Below are 21272 nucleotides of genomic sequence, written 5' to 3'. Positions count from 1 at the left end.
AGTTAACTCTGCTCTTTTAACCCCATCAGGCATTCTTTCCTCTCTGTGTAGCCCATTCATCTGTCACATCCCCCTCCTCCGCCAAATTAGCTGACTCTGGGGTCTCTGGAGTTATAGGAAATCAACCAACTTCACTGTTATGGGAACAGACTTAATGGAGACATGTGTGTTGTTTTGTACAAATAGCGCCACCCTTGTCAATGGGCCATGTCAGGTACTGCAAGTGGAACTAAACCCTTAAGGTAATATTATCACTCCCCTTACTCTATATGCTGTTATGTGCGGTGTACAGTGTCATCTAGGTGGGAGGCAACAATATCACTTTAAAGTGTACCTCCAAAGTATGTGTCCTGGGTGATCTTTAGTTCTGTCATGTTGCCGAGGCAACTGTATAACACCCAGCAAGTTCTGTGCACAAACCCTTAATTTATATGACCCATGTATGGCATCCTAACTGCCCAGCATGGACGGTTTCTCTGCAACTGGCGATCACAGAAAATAAGAACCCATTGACTTTAAAATGTATGTATCAAATCTGCACATTCTCCACTATTGCACATTTTGTTAGGGGCCTAGTGAAATCAATGGGCTGTAGAATCAGCTGCAGATTATGTACATAGGAGCATCCCCTAAAGATATAAATAAGGATTCAATCATAACACCCTATATACAAACATCTGGGTTCCCAATTCAATGAAAGGCGTGTTATGGCTCCAGTGCATTGTTCCCCATCCTGTGATTCTCCAGCTGTAGCAGAATGGCAACTCCCAGCATGGCTGCCAGGGCATAATGAGAGTTGTTGTATAGAGGGGGAGTATGCAGTGTCCCAGATCCCAGTTACCATTGCTCATTCTGTGTATGTGTAGGTTGGCACTGAGGGTATACATGTTATTGGGGATTCCATGGATGGTAAAGGTAGCTCTGCATTTTGATCACGAGAGGTCACCCTGTATCTTCTACTATTGCAAAGCACAGCTGATGGAAACTGTAAGAAGGCATAATGATATATATGACTAGGCACATGTTTATCCTGTCTGCCACCAGATGAGAGCTGGCTAGCTATCCAACCTCTGAAAAGTTCACCCAAAACTGTTACTCCTCCTGTCTCCCCATGCTCTATCCACCAACCAGAAATCCTCAGAAAGTCTAAATGTTGGAGGTGGAGTGGGCCATGTGCTTAGTTCTTAGTCAGAGTGGTTTCTGCACATAGGAGAGTGGTTTCTGCTGAGTGTTTTCCACGACCCCACACGTATCCTGTTCCTGTTGCCATGTAAAGTGGTGTGGTGACCTAGGGGTGCTAGGTTTTCTTTGCAGGTACCGCAGCAGTACAACACCAGCCAATGCACACAACACCTAGCACCCCTGGGTCACCACAATGTGCTGAACCTGATGACAGTGTATGAGAAATGTATCTGAGTTAAGGGGTTGAGAAAACTGATGTAGTAAATATATACAATTGGCAAAGTGAGTGTCACAAGGTGCACATTATATCCATGAGGGCTGTGAGATGACCTACATAAGATAAGATAATCAGGACATGCCGAGATGGTCTTATGGGTAAGCACAGATGTCTGTTAGTGATCAGGATCCTCTGCCATAGTACAAAATCACAAAAATGGAGTCCTCTTTCTTCTGTCTCCTTACTTCTGGACCGGTATAGTAAGGCCCCCACCATGTCCTCGGGTCTCCTCCTTGCTTACAATTACAACAATTACCTATTTGTGTGATTTCTTCCTTGTACATCTATTAATAATAAAGCAAAACAGGATTCTCATAAATGTATAAATCAATACCCCGAGCATTAAGAACTGACCCCTGTAATACTCCTAATATCCAGCCTCCTAAACCAATGCTCCGGTTTCAGGAACTAGAAGTATCTGCCCCCCAGGGATCCTTAGATAAATAGCCTTATAGTTTACTCTTCCTTTGCTGGAGTTGATTATGTTAGAGAGTCCTCTGATCTGCATGTTTCCTGAATTATCTATGTAATGACAGCAGGTAGGGCCCGCTACATCACAGACACCCCCATAGCCCACTGTCAGGTAATCTAGGACAATGCAATGCTGGTCTGGGCCTGTATAATACTGACTGTTAATTAGACCAATAATCTCCAAAATCTGACTATCCATCTGTAACTTCTACCACTTTGTCCAACACTGGCATTCCTATGGGGTAAAGAACCCCCTTCAGTTCAGTAAATGCCCCCAACAGGTAGTTACCCATCCAATAGGTCGATGCCCCCAGCAGGTAGTTACCCCCATTAAGTAGATGCCCCCAGCAGGTAGTTACCCATCCAATAGGTAGATGCCCCCAGCAGGTAGTTACCCCCCATTAGGTAGATGCCCCCAGCAGGTAGTTACCCATCCAATAGGCAGATGCCCTCAGCAGGTAGATGCCCCCAGCAGGTACTTACCCATCCAATAGGTAGATGCCCCCAGCAGGTAGTTACCCCCCGTTAGGTAGATGCCCCCTGCAGGTAGTTACCCATTCAATAGGTAGATGCCCTCAGCAGGTAGTTACCCCCCATTAGGTAGAGGCCCCCAGCAGCTAGTTACCCCCATTTGGTAGATGCCCCCAGCAGGTTGTTACCTATCCAATAGGTAGATGCCCCCAGCAGGTAGTTACCCCCTGTTAGGTAGTTGCCCCCAGCAGGTAGTTACCCATCCAATAGGTAGATGCCCTCAGCAGGTAGTTACCCCCCATTAGGTAGATGCCCCCAGCAGGTAGTTACCGATCCATTAGGTAGATGCCCCCAGCATAGGTAGATGCCCCCAGCAGGTTACTCCCCATTAGGTAGATGCCCCCAGCAGGTAGTTACCCTTCCAATAGGTAGATGCCCCCAACAGGTAGTTACCCATCCAATAGGTAGATGCCTCCAGCAGGTAGTTACCCCCCATTATGTAGATGCCTCCAGCAGGTAGTTTACCCTTCTGCCTCTTAATTCAGTAGATGCCACCAGTAGGTTAAATCAATAAGAAAATGGCTGACTTTAGTTGGAGCTCAACCAGTGTAGTGAGGGGCAAGGCTTTCTTTGACGTGTTGTTTCATGGCTACCTAGTCAACACCATGACCTGCACTATGAGATGTGTAACCTTGGTCAGATTCCAGACATTCCGGAATACTATAATTGCGACACATTTCATTCAATAATTTCCTGTCTGAACTCTTATCAGTAGCTGACTGTACCGGCAGGCTTCAGGACGTCCCGAGAACAGGTGTATACACGAGCACATACTCATATATACCTACCTTGGGTAGCTGTATGTAGTTTATAAGCACTCTCTACAGCGGGTAGGTGGCTTCGGAGGGAGTCACTGCGGCACCTTTACTCCCTTTTCTTGTATTATGCCTGGAACATGTCATGTCATATGAGCCTGGCTGACACTTTGTATTTATCAAGGGTCCATTATGGGGAAAAGGACTCTTGACAGTCCGACCCTCAGTCAGGGTGTGTGCACAGTCCTCCGTGTGTTTTCCTCAGTGTGCACATACCCTTAGTTGGGCTCCCTGCTATATCCATTTCTTCTTTCCCCTGTTCGGGCCTGTGCCTGGAAGGACTGGCATGGCCAAATGAAATGTGTTCTCTATGGGGTGTGGTAAGTTCCAGGTAGACAGCTCACACCATCACACCAGATCTTCAAGAGCATCTGGTGGCGAGTCAGGAGACCCCCATACTCCAGTGGTGGGTTTGTCAGACTTATTACGCTCAGTATACACTTAGTTATAAAGTGTATGGGCATGGTCATATTAGTTGGATCTTTCCATCATTCTTTATAGGAAGTGATTGCATGTTGTCTATTGTGTGTCTCCTGAAAGTGTGTGGTGTAAACAGGATGAAGGACATTCCTGGAGACCCGTCCACCCACCACTCTAATAAAGAAGCAGTCAATCAAGGCAAGCAATCTAGGACCTGTCCTGATGATGATGTAGGGTCATCCCATAACCTGAGAGTCCAGCTGTGACCCGGGGATGGAATGTAAAGTATGACTGTAAGCAGCTTATGGGCTTTAGGTGACCTTACACTACAGATTCCGGATGGCTGAAAAAGCTGATTTAGACCATTGACCATTTTCTGCTGATCTTCGCCATTTTTTATGACATGAATGAACGTGACAAATGCCGATAGATGACAGGTGTCAAAACGTTTATTTTCTTAGATCTATGTTGGGTGCTGTACTCAAAAAGTTGTTCATGCCGAAAAGAGAACACAGTAGAGATCAATTGGATGAACTTACGGGATTGTCATCACAGACCAACCACACCCATTGGAGATAGGGAAGTTGTAGGAACTGTAGCATGATCAGGAGCGTGGTCAAGGGTTATCACCAGGGAGGTGGCCGGAGGACAGGTCAAGGGTTAGAATCAGGAACAGAACATCATTGACCAAATCTGAAGACAAGATGGAATCTGAAGACAAGACAGATCGTAATTCACAATTAAAGCTGAGATCAGGCAATCCATAACTCCTGACTGATCGACATCTATAGATCTATAGAAATGGGGGTGGGGGGAAGGATAATCATAGCCATCATTGTATTTCAGGATGAGTTTAATAGATTGGGGGATGTAGGACACTAGAAGATCTAGACCCCCCACATTTGTACTTTGTAGTTTGCAGTTGACTTTGTCAAGTCTTTGTTGTCTCCGTTATCAAACAGATAGTACAAGCTGTTAGTACTTTGTGTTATCAGCCAGATAACCCAGATCCGCTTCTGTCACAGCTCTTCAGTGTAATGAGGTGTAAAGTGAGTGCTGCTGTATATATATATATATACACTGGAGCCCAGCCAGACACATGTGCAGGAATGTATAGCATCTACTGAGGTATGAGAGCAGATACCCTCTATTGAAGATCAAACACACACGCACCTCTCCCCCTCATTTCTAGTATTATAGACATTTAACTAGCTGTTCCAGGAAGCCTTGTCTGGTGCGGTCACAGATGGAGAATTGCCTGCCGTGGGTTATAGGATAAAGGGGAAAGGGCTGCAGAATCTGCTGACACTATATATAAAGATTGTTATTAAGACGGCTGTAATACTGCGGCATGAGCCTCTGTAGAACAGCTGCAACACCTGACTCCATACAGGTCTAATCCATGGAACTTAGGCACCCCAAAGTCAGATCTCTATAGGGTTCTACTGAACCAAAGTCAGATCATTATAGGGTTCTACTGAACCAAAGTCAGATCTCTATAAGGTTATACTGAACCAAAGTCAGATCATTATAGGGTTCTACTGAACCAAAGTCAGATCACTATAGGGTTCTACTGAACCAAAGTCAGATCATTATAGGGTTCTACTGAACCAAAGTCAGATCACTATAGGGTTCTACTGAACCAAAGTCAGATCATTATAGGGTTCTACTGAACCAAAGTCAGATCACTATAAGGTTCTACTGAACCAAAGTCAGATCACTATAGGGTTCTACTGAACCAAAGTCAGATCACTATAGGGTTCTACTGAACCAAAGTCAGATCTCTATAAGGTTATACTGAACCAAAGTCAGATCACTATAGGGTTCTACTGAACCAAAGTCAGATCTCTATAAGGTTATACTGAACCAAAGTCAGATCACTATAGGGTTCTACTGAACCAAAGTCAGATCATTATAGGGTTCTACTGAACCAAAGTCAAATCATTATAGGGTTTTACTGAACCAAAGTCAAATCACTATAAGGTTCTACTAAATCAAAGTCAGGTCACTATAGGGTTGTACTGAACCAAAGTCAGATCACTATAGGGTTCTACTGAACCAAAGTCAGATCATTATAGGGTTCTACTGAACCAAAGTCAGATCTCTATAAGGTTCTACTGAACCAAAGTCAGATCATTATAGGGTTCTACTGAACCAAAGTCAGATCTCTATAAGGTTCTACTGAACCAAAGTCAGATCATTATAGGGTTTTACTGAACCAAAGTCAAATCACTATAAGGTTCTACTGAACTAAACTCAGATCACTATAGGGTTCTATTGAACCAAAGTCAGATCACTATAAGGTTCTACTGAACCAAAGTCAGATCATTATAGGGTTCTACTGAACCAAAGTCAGATCATTATAGGGTTTTACTGAACCAAAGTCAGATCTCTATAAGGTTCTACTGAACCAAAGTCAGATCATTATAGGGTTCTACTGAACCAAAGTCAGATCATTATAGGGTTCTACTGAACCAAAGTCAGATCATTATAGGGTTTTACTGAACCAAAGTCAGATCTCTATAAGGTTCTACTGAACCAAAGTCAGATCACTATAAGGTTCTACTGAACCAAAGTCAGATCATTATAGGGTTTTACTGAACCAAAGTCAAATCACTATAAGGTTCTACTAAATCAAAGTCAGGTCACTATAGGGTTGTACTGAACCAAAGTCAGATCACTATAGGGTTCTACTGAACCAAAGTCAGATCATTATAGGGTTCTACTGAACCAAAGTCAGATCTCTATAAGGTTCTACTGAACCAAAGTCAGATCACTATAGGGTTCTACTGAACCAAAGTCAGATCATTATAGGGTTCTACTGAACCAAAGTCAGATCTCTATAAGGTTCTACTGAACCAAAGTCAGGTCACTTTAGGGTTCTACTGAACCAAAGTCAAATCATTATAGGGTTCTACTGAACTAAACTCAGATTACTATAGGGTTCTATTGAACCAAAGTCAGATCACTATAAGGTTCTACTAAATCAAAGTCAGATCACTATAGGGTTCTACTGAACCAAACTTTGATCACTATTGGGTTCTACAGAACCAAACATAAATCACTATAGTGTTCCAATGAACCAGAAAAGGATTACTATAGGATTCTACTGAACCAAAGTCAGATCACTATAGGGTGCTACTGAATCAATTGGAGTATATTTGGACCATATTTGTCTGGGGGGACTGATGTGCCATTGGTAGTGATTTGGGGGGTACATACAGGGGTCATATCTACTGTTTGTGATTTGTGGGTTTGGCGCTGTCGGCCTCCGCTTGAAGTTTGCATGTATGACTAATGGATTGTAGTGAACCAAATGCGCATCCCTAAAGGAATCTATGGTGTCCTAAGTTTAGATCAGTAGAACAACGATGGGTTCTAAAATGGGACCGCATTATCCCTGCATGAAATTTACAATTTTTTATGCCCTATTTTTATACCTTCAGAGCCCCATTGTCTTTGGGACACCCAGAAGAGCGATAAGAAGCCAACACTATTATCAATGGTGCACACTGTATTAAGATACGGTTACAGATTTTACATTGGGGCCTAGAAGCCTTAATACCACAACACGGCTGCCAAGGAACAGTGCAACATTTTATCCTGGCGTTTTTCTTGAAGATTGCGAAAAAACATCCTTGTGGGGTCTGACTGTTTAGTATTTATTTACTGGCTACATGGGAGGATCATACCTGTCTACATGGGAGGACCATACCTGGGAGCATGGGAGGATCATACCTGGGAGCATGGGAGGACCATACTGTACCTGGGAGCATGGGAGGACCATACCTGGGAGCATGGGAGGATCATACCTGGCTACATGGGAGGACCATACCTGGGAGCATGGGAGGACCATACCTGGGAGCATGGGAGGACCATACTGTACCTGGGAGCATGGGAGGACCATACCTGGCTACATGGGAGGACCATACCTGGGAGCATGGGAGGATCATACCTGGTTACATGGGAGGACCATACCTGGGAGCATGGGAGGATCATACCTGGCTACATGGGAGGACCATACCTGGGAGCATGGGAGGACCATACCTGGGAGCATGGGAGGACCATACCTGGGAGCATGGGAGGACCATATTGTACCTGAGAGCATGGGAGGAACATACCTGGGAGCATGGGAGGACCATACCTGGGAGGACCATACTGTACCTGGGAGCATGGGAGGACCATACCTTGGAGCATGGGAGGATCATACCTGGTTACATGGGAGGATCATACCTGGCTACATGGGAGGACCATACCTGGGAGCATGGGAGGACCATATCTGGGAGCATGGGAGGACCATACCTGGGAGCATGGGAGGACCACACCTGGAAGCATGGGAGGACCACACCTGGCCATATGGTAGGGAAGTATCTGGCTACATGAGGACATCATTACTGGCCACAGGGGCATTATTATTTGGGAAGGGGGCATTATTATTTGGGAAGGGGGCATTATTATTTGGGAAGGGGGCATTATTCCTTACTACAGGGGGCATTATTGTTGGGGAAGGGGGCATTATAACTGACTACAGGGGGCATTATTATTTAAGAAGGGGGCATTATTACTGACTACAGGGGGCATTATTATTGGGGAAGGGGGCATTATTTCTGACTACAGGGGGCTTTATTATTTGGGAAGGGGGCAATAATACTGACTAAAGGGGGCATTATTATTGGGGAAGGGGGCATTATTACTGACTACAGGGGGCATTATTTGACGCTGCTTAAGCATTACTACAGATGAGTCACATTGTTATGGGGCATCTGACCTGGGAATCAACTGCTGACAGAGACGTTTTACAGGGCCTATGGCGGCAATGTGTCCTCTGCCTTATTAAGGCAACGTTTATAATCTATTACATCCTTGGGGGTACGCAGCTGGAGCATCTCATCACTTGGGGGGTATCTGGCTTGAAAAGGTTGAGAAACACTATTCTACGATATATTACTTGCTACTATAGTGTTATCGCTTATTGTCCCAGCATGCTTTTGCTTCATTCACCCACTATGGTGGTGTTGTCCACAGCTTCCCGGCTATTACCTCTCTCCTGAAACAATACATTATCCTACTATTATATACTATTATATACTATTATACTGTTCGCTGGACCTTATATCTAACCAAGCCGCGCTCCTTTAGTGATGTCATCCCCTCGAGCCAGCTCTACCACCCTACCTGCCACATACACATATAACTGTATTGTTACAGCATAATGACTTGTGTGGAACAATGCCACAGAAGGAGGAGCAGACAGGCAATGAATGCTGCAGGTGCTGCCGATTTAGCCCAATAGTGGAAGGAGAGCGGAGGAAAAGCAATACATTCTGGGAATTTTGTAGGGGAGAACATTACATACTTATAAAACAGAAGGATTGTTGGTGGTTTCAGAACTTTTCTTAACCCGATATTGCGGCACCACTTTAACAACAGTCATCTTTCATACCAGCGAGCATCTACCTTACACCCAATGTTCTTCAGTCTTCTCCTCCTAAACAACCATTTCCACCAGTAAATGACAGAACAAGCTCTGTGTCCAGACACTGAATGATGCAGCTCTGTCTCCATCACAGCAGGAAATCCCAGCACACTCTGACGTGTCAATCAGCAGCCAACAAGCTGTGTGTAAATACGTCGTGGTCTCTCTATGTGTGAGCAGCTGGGCAAATCCCCCCAGGTTCTTACCGACCAAAACCAGATAGGATTTAAAAGCAGGCTGCGCTTTGATTGACGGGGGACAGAGCTTCCTATTTTTCATGAAAATTTGGGTATAAAAATGTAAAGTTTTAATCTTTTTTAGACGGCTGACTTTAGAATTTTATTACAACCCCTTTAATCCTCTCAATTCCCATCCAAGGATTTTACATCTGGAATCCATAAAACGTGTAATCTGTAGGGCCAAAGTATGAGAAATCCCCCGGTTAATTATAAATCTCGTCTCAGATCTTCCCGGCAGCGGCGGGGGTGGGGGCGTCTTGGCGGTGTCCAGGCTTTTGTGTTATATAAACATTTTTTATATTGAATCAATTTGTTTTGTTGTTTTATTCGTCTTGTAATATTTTTATATGTGATATGAGGACGTCCAGGTTATAACATAGATGGCTCCCCCGCTGGCTCCAGCTGGTACTGCGACGTGTTTGACATTTCTCCGGAAAATATCAGCAGGGACATGTGGAGCCTCTAGTGTTTGCTTTACGACTATTAGAACTTTCTATGGCCTCAGATAAAAGCTACGCACAGTCTATCGTGGTGATACCCTCTCTGTTGGGAGGCAATGCTCGAGATTCATTGCAAAAGTCCACAAAGCAGCAAAGCAGAACAAACATAGGGAATAATAGAGAAGTCGCAGATCTGTGTTTGTCACCAGAGGAGGTCGGGTATTCCTATGGTTTCAGATCATTTATTACAAAGGCCCAATGGCAAGTGCTACATCTGGACATCTAATAGGATAGTCCTTGTATATGGATCCACATACAGCAAATATCAAACCCTACATCTATATATCTCCTGTGATATTCATAGATATTCAAGATATTGTTGTTTTGGTCCAAAGATAGCTCATTTGCCTCAAAAACACATTTTAGGGCCTTTGCGGAGAAAAATTAATTCACTGGTGTCAGATTTGTAATTTACTTCTAATTAAACATTTCCAGTCTTCCAGTACTTATCAGCTGATGTATGTCCTGCAGGAAGTGGTCTATTCTTTCCAGTCTGACACAGTGCTCTCTGCTGACACCTCTGTCTATGTCAGGAACTGTCCAGAGCAGGAGAGGTTTTCTATGGGGATTTGCTGCCGCTCTGGACAATTCCTGTCATGGACAAAGGTGGCAGCAGAGAGCATTGTGTCAAACTGGGACAAATACAGCACTTCCTGCAGGACATATAGCAGCTGATAAGTACTAGAGATTTTTCATTTTAAGGCTATGTTCACACTGCGTAAAAGTACGGCCATGGTAGCCATTGGCAACAACGGCCGTACTGTACGTACAGTAAGTGCACATTGCCTATTGATCTATGGGATCCCGGCCGGAGCGTATACACATCGTATACGCTCCGGCCCGGATCCCATGCGGTACCGCAAATAACTGACATGTCAGTTTTCTGCGGCCGCAATTCAATGAATTGCGGCTATAGGAAACCCTGTCAATTCACACAATGAAGCGAGCGGCTCCGGCCGCTTGCTTCATTGTGTGCTATGTGAATTCCTGATGCGGGCGCGCGCTGATGCGCCCGCACCAGAACCCTTCGGCCGGAAAGATCATAAGGGCAGAGACCTGCCATTCCCTGACCCGGCCAGGGTCACGGAACGGCCGGTTGTTCAGGTTGTGTGAACATAGCCTAAACCCATACCTCCCAACCGTCCCGGATCAAGCGGGACAGTCCCGATTTTCGGGTGATGTCCCGCTGTCCCGGAACGGCCCCCCTGTGTCCCGCCGCCCCCCCTCATGACGTCACTGAAGCTATCTGACAGTGTGGGCGGCCCCTGCGGCTGCTGACAGTGTCGGATGGCTTCAGGGAGCAGACAGTCACATGCAGAGAACTTCTGGAGCACACGGCCTCACACACAGGTCAGCTGCTGCCCCGGAAGCTCTCTGCTCCAGCCCCGCACAGTACCTGCTTTCCTCTTCTCTCCTCTTATCTCCTGTGTGCTGCCGCGGCTGCTGGTGACGTCACAGGTCAGTGAAAGGTCAGAGAGAAGAAGAAAGCAGGAGCCGCGGGGCTGGAGCTGTGAGCTGCGGGGGCAGGGGGCTGTGTGTCAGGCTGCCTCCCTCCTGCTCTGTTCCTGACTACCTGTGTCCACAGCAGCAGCTGGGAGAAGACAGACAGCTCTGTGACTGATCCTTGACTAGGTGAGTATATATATATTTTTTTATTTTCTATTAGGGATGGGTCTGCCTGGAAGGGGGGGGGGGTGGATACTAAACTGGGACCTATGATGGGGGGGATACTACACTGGGACCTATGATGGGGGGTGGATACTAAACTGGGACCTATGATGGGGGGGATACTACACTGGGACCTATGATGGGGGGGGGATTACTACACTAGGACCTATGATGGGGGGGGGGGGGATACTACACTGGGACCTATGATGGGGGGGGGGATACTACACTGGGACCTATGATGGGGGGGGGGGGGATACTACACTGGGACCTATGATGGGGGGGGGATACTACACTGGGACCTATGATGGGGGGGGGGATACTACACTGGGACCTATGATGGGGGGGGATACTACACTGGGACCTATGATGGGGGGGGGATACTACACTGGGACCTATGATGGGGGGGGGATACTACACTGGGACCTATGATGGGGGGGATACTACACTGGGACCATGGCCGGCGTTAGGGGGGGGCAAGCAGGGCAAATGCCCAGGGCCCCCATCCCCCAGGGGCCCCCTAACGCAGTTCCAGTAGGAGAGGAGAGCACAGACAGCGTCCTGCAGCGTCTGGGAGTGATCCCCGGCTGCTGCCATCAGGGGTCACGCAGAGGCTGCAGGACGCTGGGCTGGTGTCTGCTCCGTGTGTGTAGCTCCCCCTCCCCCTCCCTCCAGCTCCTCTCTGCACCTGACTTCCTGCTCTGGTGTGGAGCTGTCGGGACGATGGAGGAGAGGGCGGCCGGGTGAGGATGACAGCCTGCTGCTGCTGCAAGGAACATGAGGGGGATTCACCACTACACCCAGCATGCTAGAGGGAGTAAGTATACTGTATATGTAGTGTGTAATGTGTATGAATGTAGGTGTATAATGCATGAATGTAGTGTGTGTTACATGTCCTGTGTATAGTGTGTGGACTGGATGGTTTGTATCTGTATAATGTGTTTTCATGGATGTGTGTGTGTGTGTGTATATATATATATATATATATATATATATATATATATATATAATGGTGTGTGTGTGTGTATATATATATATATAGCTGTGTGTGTGTGTATATATATATATATATATATATATATATATATATATATATATAACTGTTTGTGATTGGGTGAATAAATCCTCACTATACACTACTGGAGTGCCGTCCTCGTGTTCAATTTTTTATATATATATATATATATATATATATATATATAATGGTGTGTGTGTATATATATATATATATATATATATATTATATATATATATATAAAATGGTGTGTGTGTATATATATATATATATATATATATATATATATATATATATATATATAATGGTGTGTATATATATATATATATATATATATATATATATAATGGTGTGTGTGTATTAGCACTGCTGACTCCAAGTGTTGAGGTGAATAGACTGTATATAGGAGCTGCAGCCATTCTCTGGCCTCATCAGTCCTATGTAATTGCTGCAGGTGACCACTGAGGCCGCTGATTGGCTGCAGCTCCTATGTATATAAGGCAATACGGTGAGAAAAAAAAATAAGGTGGTATTCAGTCCTTAGGTGGTGGTCACTGTATGGCGGTAATATTGGTCTGTATATAGAGTCATTATGTGGCGGTCACTCTTTGGCATTAATATTGCTCTGTATATAGTGTATATATAGTCATTACTGCCATAGATTGACTACCACATAATGACACTATATACAGACCAATATTACCGCCATACAGTGACCACCACATAATGACTATATACACTATATACAGACCAATAGTACAGCCATAGAGTGATCGCCACATAATATTGGTCTGGATACAGAGTCATTATGCAGTGGTCAATCTATGGCGGTAATATTGGTCTGTATATAGTGTGTATATAGAGTTATGTGGCGGTCACTCTATGGCGGTAATATTGGTCTGTATATAGTGTGTGTATATAGAGTTATGTGGCGGACACTCTATGGCGGTAATATTGGTCTGTATATAGTGTGTATATAGAGTTATGTGGTGGTCACTGTATGGCAGTAATATTGGTCTGTATATAGTTATTATGTGGTGGTCAGTCTATGGCGGTAATATTGGTCTGTATATAGAGCCATTATGCAGTGGTCACTCTTTGGCAATAATATTGGTCTGTATAAAGTGTCATTATGCAGTGGTCACTATTTGGCAATAATATTGGTCTGTATAAAGTGTCATTATGCGGTGGTCACTCTTTGGCATTAATATTGGTCGGTATATAGTGTATATATAGTCATTACTGCCATAGATTGACCACCACATAATGATATTGCCAAATTGCCGCCATACAGTGACCACCACATAATGACTCTATATATAAACTATATACAGACCAAAAGTACAGCCATAGAGTTACAGACACATAATATTGGTCTGTATACAGTGTATATAGAGTCATTCATTATACAGTGGTCAGTCTATAGCGGTAATATTGGTCTGTATATAGTGTATATAAAGAGTCATGCGGTGGTTACTCTATGGCGGTAATATTGGTCTGTATATAGTGTATATAAAGTCATTATGGGGCGGTCACTTTATGGTGGTAATATTGGCCTATATATAGTGTGTTTTCTTCAATAACGGTATGGAGGTAATATTTGGTCCTGATTATAGTGATTTTTTTTATTTTATTTTTTTAATGCAATTCATATAAATAGTTCTTGTGTTTACACCACTAGCGGCAGTCCTGGCATGTAGTGGCAGTCCCATAATGTAGCGGCAGTCCCAGAATGTAGCGGCAGTCCCATAATATAGGGGCAGTCCCATAATGTAGGGGCAGTCCCATAATGTAGGGGCAGTCCCGGCATGTAGGGGCAGTCCCGGCATGTAGCGGCAGTCCTGACATGTAGCGGCAGTCCTGACATGTAGCGGCAGTCCCGACATGTAGCGGCAGACCCATAATGTAGCTGCAGTCCTGACATGTAGCGGCAGTCCTGGCATATAGTGGCAGTCCCGGCATGTAACCTTCTGAACTGAGTAAGGGCCCTAATACATGGAGCGAAAATTGTCCGAATCAGGACGCTATCGCTCTGAGAGGACACTGGGGAACATGATCAGGTAGTATATATCACAGACAAGGCCTGAGGACACCGGGGAACCTTAATCAGGTAGTATATATCTTTATTGTTTACTATATACAGCAAGGATTGCACACACATCACTAATGATATACTGTATATATACACATAGGGGGGGAAATTTATCAAACATGGTGTAAAATGAAACTGGCTCAGTTGCCCCTAGCAACCAATCAGATTCCACCTTTCATTACTCACATTCTAAGTAGGTGGAATCTGATTGGTTGCTAGGGGCAACTGAGCCAATTCTTCTTTACACCAGTTTGATAAATCTCCTCCATAGCTTTTGCTGCATCATAAAAGAGCCATGTAGTAGGCTCTCTAAGCGAGCTCCATTCTACCAGATTGGCGCTCGCTTCTGCGGAATATCAGGCCGTGTAATACGGCCTTAAAAGTGGCCGTGCACTTCCAATAACTGCTGGCTGAACAATCCTTCAGCTGACAATTATCTGTCCCATCCGGTCCCGTCCTCCCCATACACAGAAATTTGGCACATCTGAGTGTTCCTGTGTTCTCTATGAGAGGGGAAAGCCATAGCCATACAGATCTGATGCCGGCTTATCTCTCTGAGAACAAAGAGGTTGGGCGTTGATTTTCCATCAAGCTCGACCCCCTATGTCCACTGATATCATCTGTCAGAGGACTGTCCAGAGAGCCCCATACACCTTACGCTGATGGCCGAACCCACCAGGAGCAACAGGTACCACCAACAAAAGAGTAACATATATGGGGACCTTAAATTGTTGCTAAAATATTTCAGCATTTGGGGCCCCACCTTTAACTTTGCCCAGGGCCACATCTAGTCTAAAACCGGCCCTGACTGGGACCTATGATGGGGGGGGAGGGAACTACACTGGGACCTATGATGGGGGGGGATACTACACTGGGACCTATGATGGGGGGGGGGGGGATACTACACTGGGACCTATGATGGGGGGGGGGATACTACACTGGGACCTATGATGGGGGGGATACTACACTGGGACCTGTGATGGGGGGGATACTACACTGGGACCTATGATGGGGGGGGATACTACACTGGGACCTATGATGGGGGGGGATACTACACTGGGACCTATGATGGGGGGGGGATACTACACTGGGACCTATGATGGGGGGGATACTACACTGGGACCTATGATGGGGGGGGAGGGAACTACACTGGGACCTATGATGGGGGGGGATACTACACTGGGACCTATGATGGGGGGGGGGATACTACACTGGTACCTATGATGGGGGGGGGGATACTACACTGGGACCTATGATGGGGGGGGGATACTACACTGGGACCTATGATGGGGGGGGATACTACACTGGGACCTATGATGGGGGGGATACTACACTGGGACCTGTGATGGGGGGGATACTACACTGGGACCTATGATGGGGGGGGATACTACACTGGGACCTATGATGGGGGGGGGGATACTACACTGGGACCTATGATGGGGGGGGGGATACTACACTGGGACCTATGATGGGGGGGGGGATACTACACTGGGACCTATGATGGGGGGATTACTACACTGGGACCTATGATGGGGGGGGGATACTACACTGGGACCTATGATGGGGGGGGGGATACTACACTGGGACCTATGATGGAAGGGGGTGGGGATACTACAATACTACACTGGGACCTATGATGGGGGGGGGGATACTACACTGGGACCTATGATGGGGGGGAATACTACACTGGGACCTATGATGGGGGGGAATACTACACTGGGACCTATGATGAGAGGGGGGATTACTACACTGGGACCTATGATGAGAGGGGGATTACTACACTGGGACCTATGATGAGAGGGGGGATTACTACACTGGGACCTATGATGAGAGGGGGGATTACTACACTGGGACCTATGATGGGGGGGGATACTACACTGGGACCTATGATGGGGGGGAATACTACACTGGGACCTATGATGGGGGGGGATACTACACTGGGACCTATGATGGGGGGGGGATACTACACTGGGACCTATGATGGGGGGGAATACTACACTGGGACCTATGATGGGGGGGAATACTACACTGGGACCTATGATGGGGGGGGGGATACTACACTGGGACCTATGATGGGGGGGGATACTACACTGGGACCTATGATGGGGGGGGATACTACACTGGGACCTATGATGGGGGGGGATACTACACTGGGACCTATGATGGGGGGGATACTACACTGGGACCTATGATGGGGGGGATACTACACTGGGACCTATGATGAGAGTGGGGATTACTACAGGGGGATTAACAAATGGGGGATTACTATGGGGGATTTACTAGGGAGAGGGGGGATTGCTACAGTGTGTGGGGGAGATGGGGGCTACTACAGTGTGTCCTATGGGGAGATGGGGGTTACTACAGTGGGATATGGAGGCACAGAGGGGTCTGTACCATATGGGGCACAGAGAGTTACTGTGAAGCAGATGAGGATGATACTGGAGAGAGGAGCCTAAAATGTTTGTCTCGCAGATGGCCGGAGAGGTTTTCAAGATGGCTGTGCATGATGGCGAAGAACCACAAAAGTGATCAACAAGAGAAGACGTCCCCTGTGAGTCACTGAATAACTGCAATATAATCACCTATAAGGTAAGCAGGTGTACAGCCTCACCGCTATATGGTCACTGCTGAGGGAGAGTACTGCTCTGTGTATAGTGGATGTTATGTAGTAATGGTATAAGGGGGGGATAAGTCACTATGTGGTGAAGATCTGGTGGTAAAATTTGTTTCCTATATAATGGTAATAGGTGATACGGTTATGGAGGTGTGGCTATGGGGGCGTGGCTATAGGGGGCGTGGCCCATTGCCGTCACTGTCCCTCTTTCCTTCCAGCAAAAGTTGGGAGGTATGCCTAAACCTGTATAACTTTCTGATACCATTTGATGTAAATACACTTTTCTCTGGAGTACTCCTTTAAGCACTTGCCAAAACTGGCACTTAGCACTGACTGAGGGACACAGTAATTGTCTGCGGGCATCTTGGAAGTAGGAGGAAGAGCAGGGAGCAGGTAGGTGAGTATGACTTTTTTATGCCGTTCCCAGCCATATGTAAAGTAATTTTTAGTATCTTGATGACCCCTTAAATGCATTTGGCAATGCTTCTGGTGTCACTACATGACGGCACAGTCCTTAGGAAGTGAGTCATGTACCACATTCTACCATCTCAGACAGCACAGTTATTACGTCTACGTGCTCCACATCTTCTTCAGCATGGCCCTGATACAGGAATGACATTTCCAGATTTAGTTCAGCACAGATCCCCTCCCCATGGCGGCGCACAGTTCATCATCTCTCTGCAGGACTCTGCGGCTAATGGATAAACAGAGCTTTTACCGGGGCGGCCGGCGTGCTGTTACAACGTCCTGAAAGCCTCTTAGAGGGAAAAGAAGGAAAGAACACTTTCACCATTTTTGCTTTTTCTACTTAATTTTTTCTTTCTTATATTACATGCCAAGACTTCATCTGCCAGGTGAGACTGAAGACATCCAAGAGCGTATGAGAGCGTATCATGGAGGGAGCGCAGAGGATTAGTATGAGAGCGTATCATGGAGGGAGCGCAGAGGATTAGTATGAGAGCGTATCATGGAGGGAGCGCAGAGGATTAGTATGAGAGCGTATCATGGAGGGAGCGCAGAGGATTAGTATGTGAGCGTATCATGGAGGGAGCGCGGGGGATTAGTATGAGAGCGTATCATGGAGGGAGCGCAGAGGATTAGTATGTGAGCGTATCATGGAGGGAGCGCAGAGGATTAGTATGAGAGCGTATCATGGAGGGAGCGCAGAGGATTAGTATGAGAGCGTATCATGGAGGGAGCGTGGGGGATTAGTATGAGAGCGTATCATGGAGGGAGCGCTGGATTAGTATGAGAGCGTATCATGGAGGGAGAGCGGAGGATTAGTATGAGAGCGTATCATGAAAGGAGCGCAGAGGATTAGTATGAGAGCGTATCATGGAGGGAGCGCTGGGTTAGTATGAGAGCGTATCATGGAGGGAGCGTGGGGGATTAGTATGAGAGCGTATCATGGAGGGAGCGCTGGATTAGTATGAGAGCGTATCATGGAGGGAGCGTGGGGGATTAGTATGAGAGTGTATCATGGAGGGAGCGCGGAGGATTAGTATGAGAGCGTATCATGGAGGGAGCGCGGAGGATTAGTATGAGAGCGTATCATGGAGGGAGCGCGGAGGATTAGTATGAGAGCGTATCATGGAGGGAGCGCGGAGGATTAGTATGAGAGCGTATCATGGAGGGAGCGCGGAGGATTAGTATGAGAGCAGTGGCGTAGCCACCGTGGTCGCGGGGGTCGCCGCCGCGACCGGGCCCGCCACAAGGGGGGCCCGCGGGGCCCCCCGATCAATCACTCTTGTGACCGCAAGCATTGTTTTGCTTGCGGTCACAAGAGTCTGGCTCCGTCTTTCCCCCGGCAGCGCGCGCATCCCAGAACTCCCTGTGCGCCTTGGGCCCTGACTTCCGGTTTCCGGCGCGCAGGGAGTTCTGGGATGCGCGCGCTGCCGGGGATAAGACGCGACACCCCCGGCAGCCGCGCAGCAGCCAGGGACAGATCGAAGGAGTGAGGATCAACGTGGGAGCGCGATGTCAGGTGAGTTAAGTTTTGTTTTTTTATCAGCCTGTACGGGTGGGGGGATAGAGGGGGGCATCTATGAGGGTGGGGGGAAAGAGGGGGGCATCTATGAGGGTGGGGGGGAAGGAGGGGGGCATCTATGAGGGTGGGGGGGAAGAAGGGGGGCATCTATGAGGGTGGGGGGGAAGGAGGGGGGCATTTATGAGGGTGGGGGGAAAGAGGGGGTCATCTATGAGGGTGGGGGGGAAGGAGGGGGCAATCTATGAGGGTGGGGGAAAGAGGAGCCATCTATGAGGGTGGGGGGAAAGAGGGGCCATCTATGAGGGTGGGGGGAAAGAGGGGCCATCTATGAGGGTGGGGTGGGGGGGGAAAGGGGACCATCTATAAGGGAGGGAGGAAGGGGACCATCTATAAAGGGGGGGAAAGGGGACCATCTATAAGGGAGGGGGGGAAAGGGGACCATCTATAAGGGAGGGGGGGAATGGGGACCATCTATAAGGGAGGGGGGGGAAGGGGACCATCTATAAGGGCGGGGGGAGGGGACCATCTATAAGGGAGGGGGGGAAGGGGACCATCTATAAGGGAGGGGGGGGAAGGGGACCATCTATAAGGGAGGGTGGGGGGAGAGGGGACCATCCATAAGGGAGGGTGAGGAGAGAGGGGGCCATCTATAAGGGAGGGGGTAGAGGGGGCCATCTATAAGGGAGGGGGTAGAGGGGGCCATCTATAAGGGAGGGGGTAGAGGGGGCCATCTATAAGGGAGGGGGTAGAGGGGGCCATCTATTTGGGGGGGGCAACATAGGGGGAGAGGGAATACACAGAGGGGGGCATATATTATTAGGAGGTCACATAGAGTCAGGGCTACCCACTAAATGAGGGTGTAAAGGGGACAGTACAGATGTGCAGTGTGTAGAGAGATGGAGATGGTGTCAGAGTGTGGAGCCTAATATGTCTGTCTGGCAGATTCTGTGGATTCGTGGCTCGGAGAAGTTCTCATAACGGCCCAGGACGGATGGAGAAGAAGATGAAAAGGAAAGAACTCCGATCAGAGAAGACGTCCCCCTGTGAGTCACCTGATATAACTGCACTGTAATGTATATGGTGTATAGAGCCTGTGTAGAGCTGGGGCCACCTCTATATGACTGAATGAGGTGATTTAGTATACTGGATTTGGTCAGTAACAATATGGTGGTGATGGTAGTGGTTGTGGTGTGGCGGTAATGTTTCCTCCCTATATACTGGTATTACTGGTATTATATATACATACAGTGGTACCTTGGTTTAAGAGTAACTTCGTTTAAGAGTGTTTTGGTTTAAGAGCTCACAGTTTTTCAAAATTGTGACTTGGTTTAAGAGCATTGCTTTGGTTTAAGAACTTCCTGTATTGGGTGGGAGCGCGAGTGGAGAAGGGGCATGGCCTGCATAGCGGGGTCTACAGCACTGTACTCTAAACACCTTCCAAATCATAGCAGATCCCCTTCAGGCTGGGGCTTACATCAGGGGACAGGACTGTGTGGGGGGGGGGGGGTAATCTCTCCATAGCTGTAACCCCTCTCTCCCCGGACAGAGAGTGCTGCATGTATGTGCCCACATCTGCCCTGCTCTGCCCTGCCAAAACAAAACACTCACCATTTGACTGGAGAAGTTGGATGCAGCCAGGGCCGTTAGGACAGCCTATGGTCTTTGTCTGTATCCGTGTTTTCTAGGACTCCCTAGGGCTGCATCCAACTTCTCCAGTCACTGCAAGTCAAATGGCGAGTGTCCAGGTTCAGTCAAACGTTGTCCCAGACAATCCAGACTTCCAGCAAGTTCGCTCAACACTCCCAAATCATTCAATTTATATTTAGAAGCATTTTAGTCACCCTTGTGGTATAAAATCTGAGTCTGAACACATCAGCATAAAATTGTCTCCTGAGAACTCAAGTTTCTGATTATTCCAAAGGGGTCCTCCAAGTTGGATAACCTCGACTGATTAGAATGGTCTATTGATAAAAAAAAAAAAAAACCAA

Source organism: Dendropsophus ebraccatus, chromosome 9 (genome assembly GCF_027789765.1).
Source record: "Dendropsophus ebraccatus isolate aDenEbr1 chromosome 9, aDenEbr1.pat, whole genome shotgun sequence".
NCBI lineage: Eukaryota > Metazoa > Chordata > Amphibia > Anura > Hylidae > Dendropsophus > Dendropsophus ebraccatus.
This window is presented reverse-complemented; position numbering follows the sequence as displayed.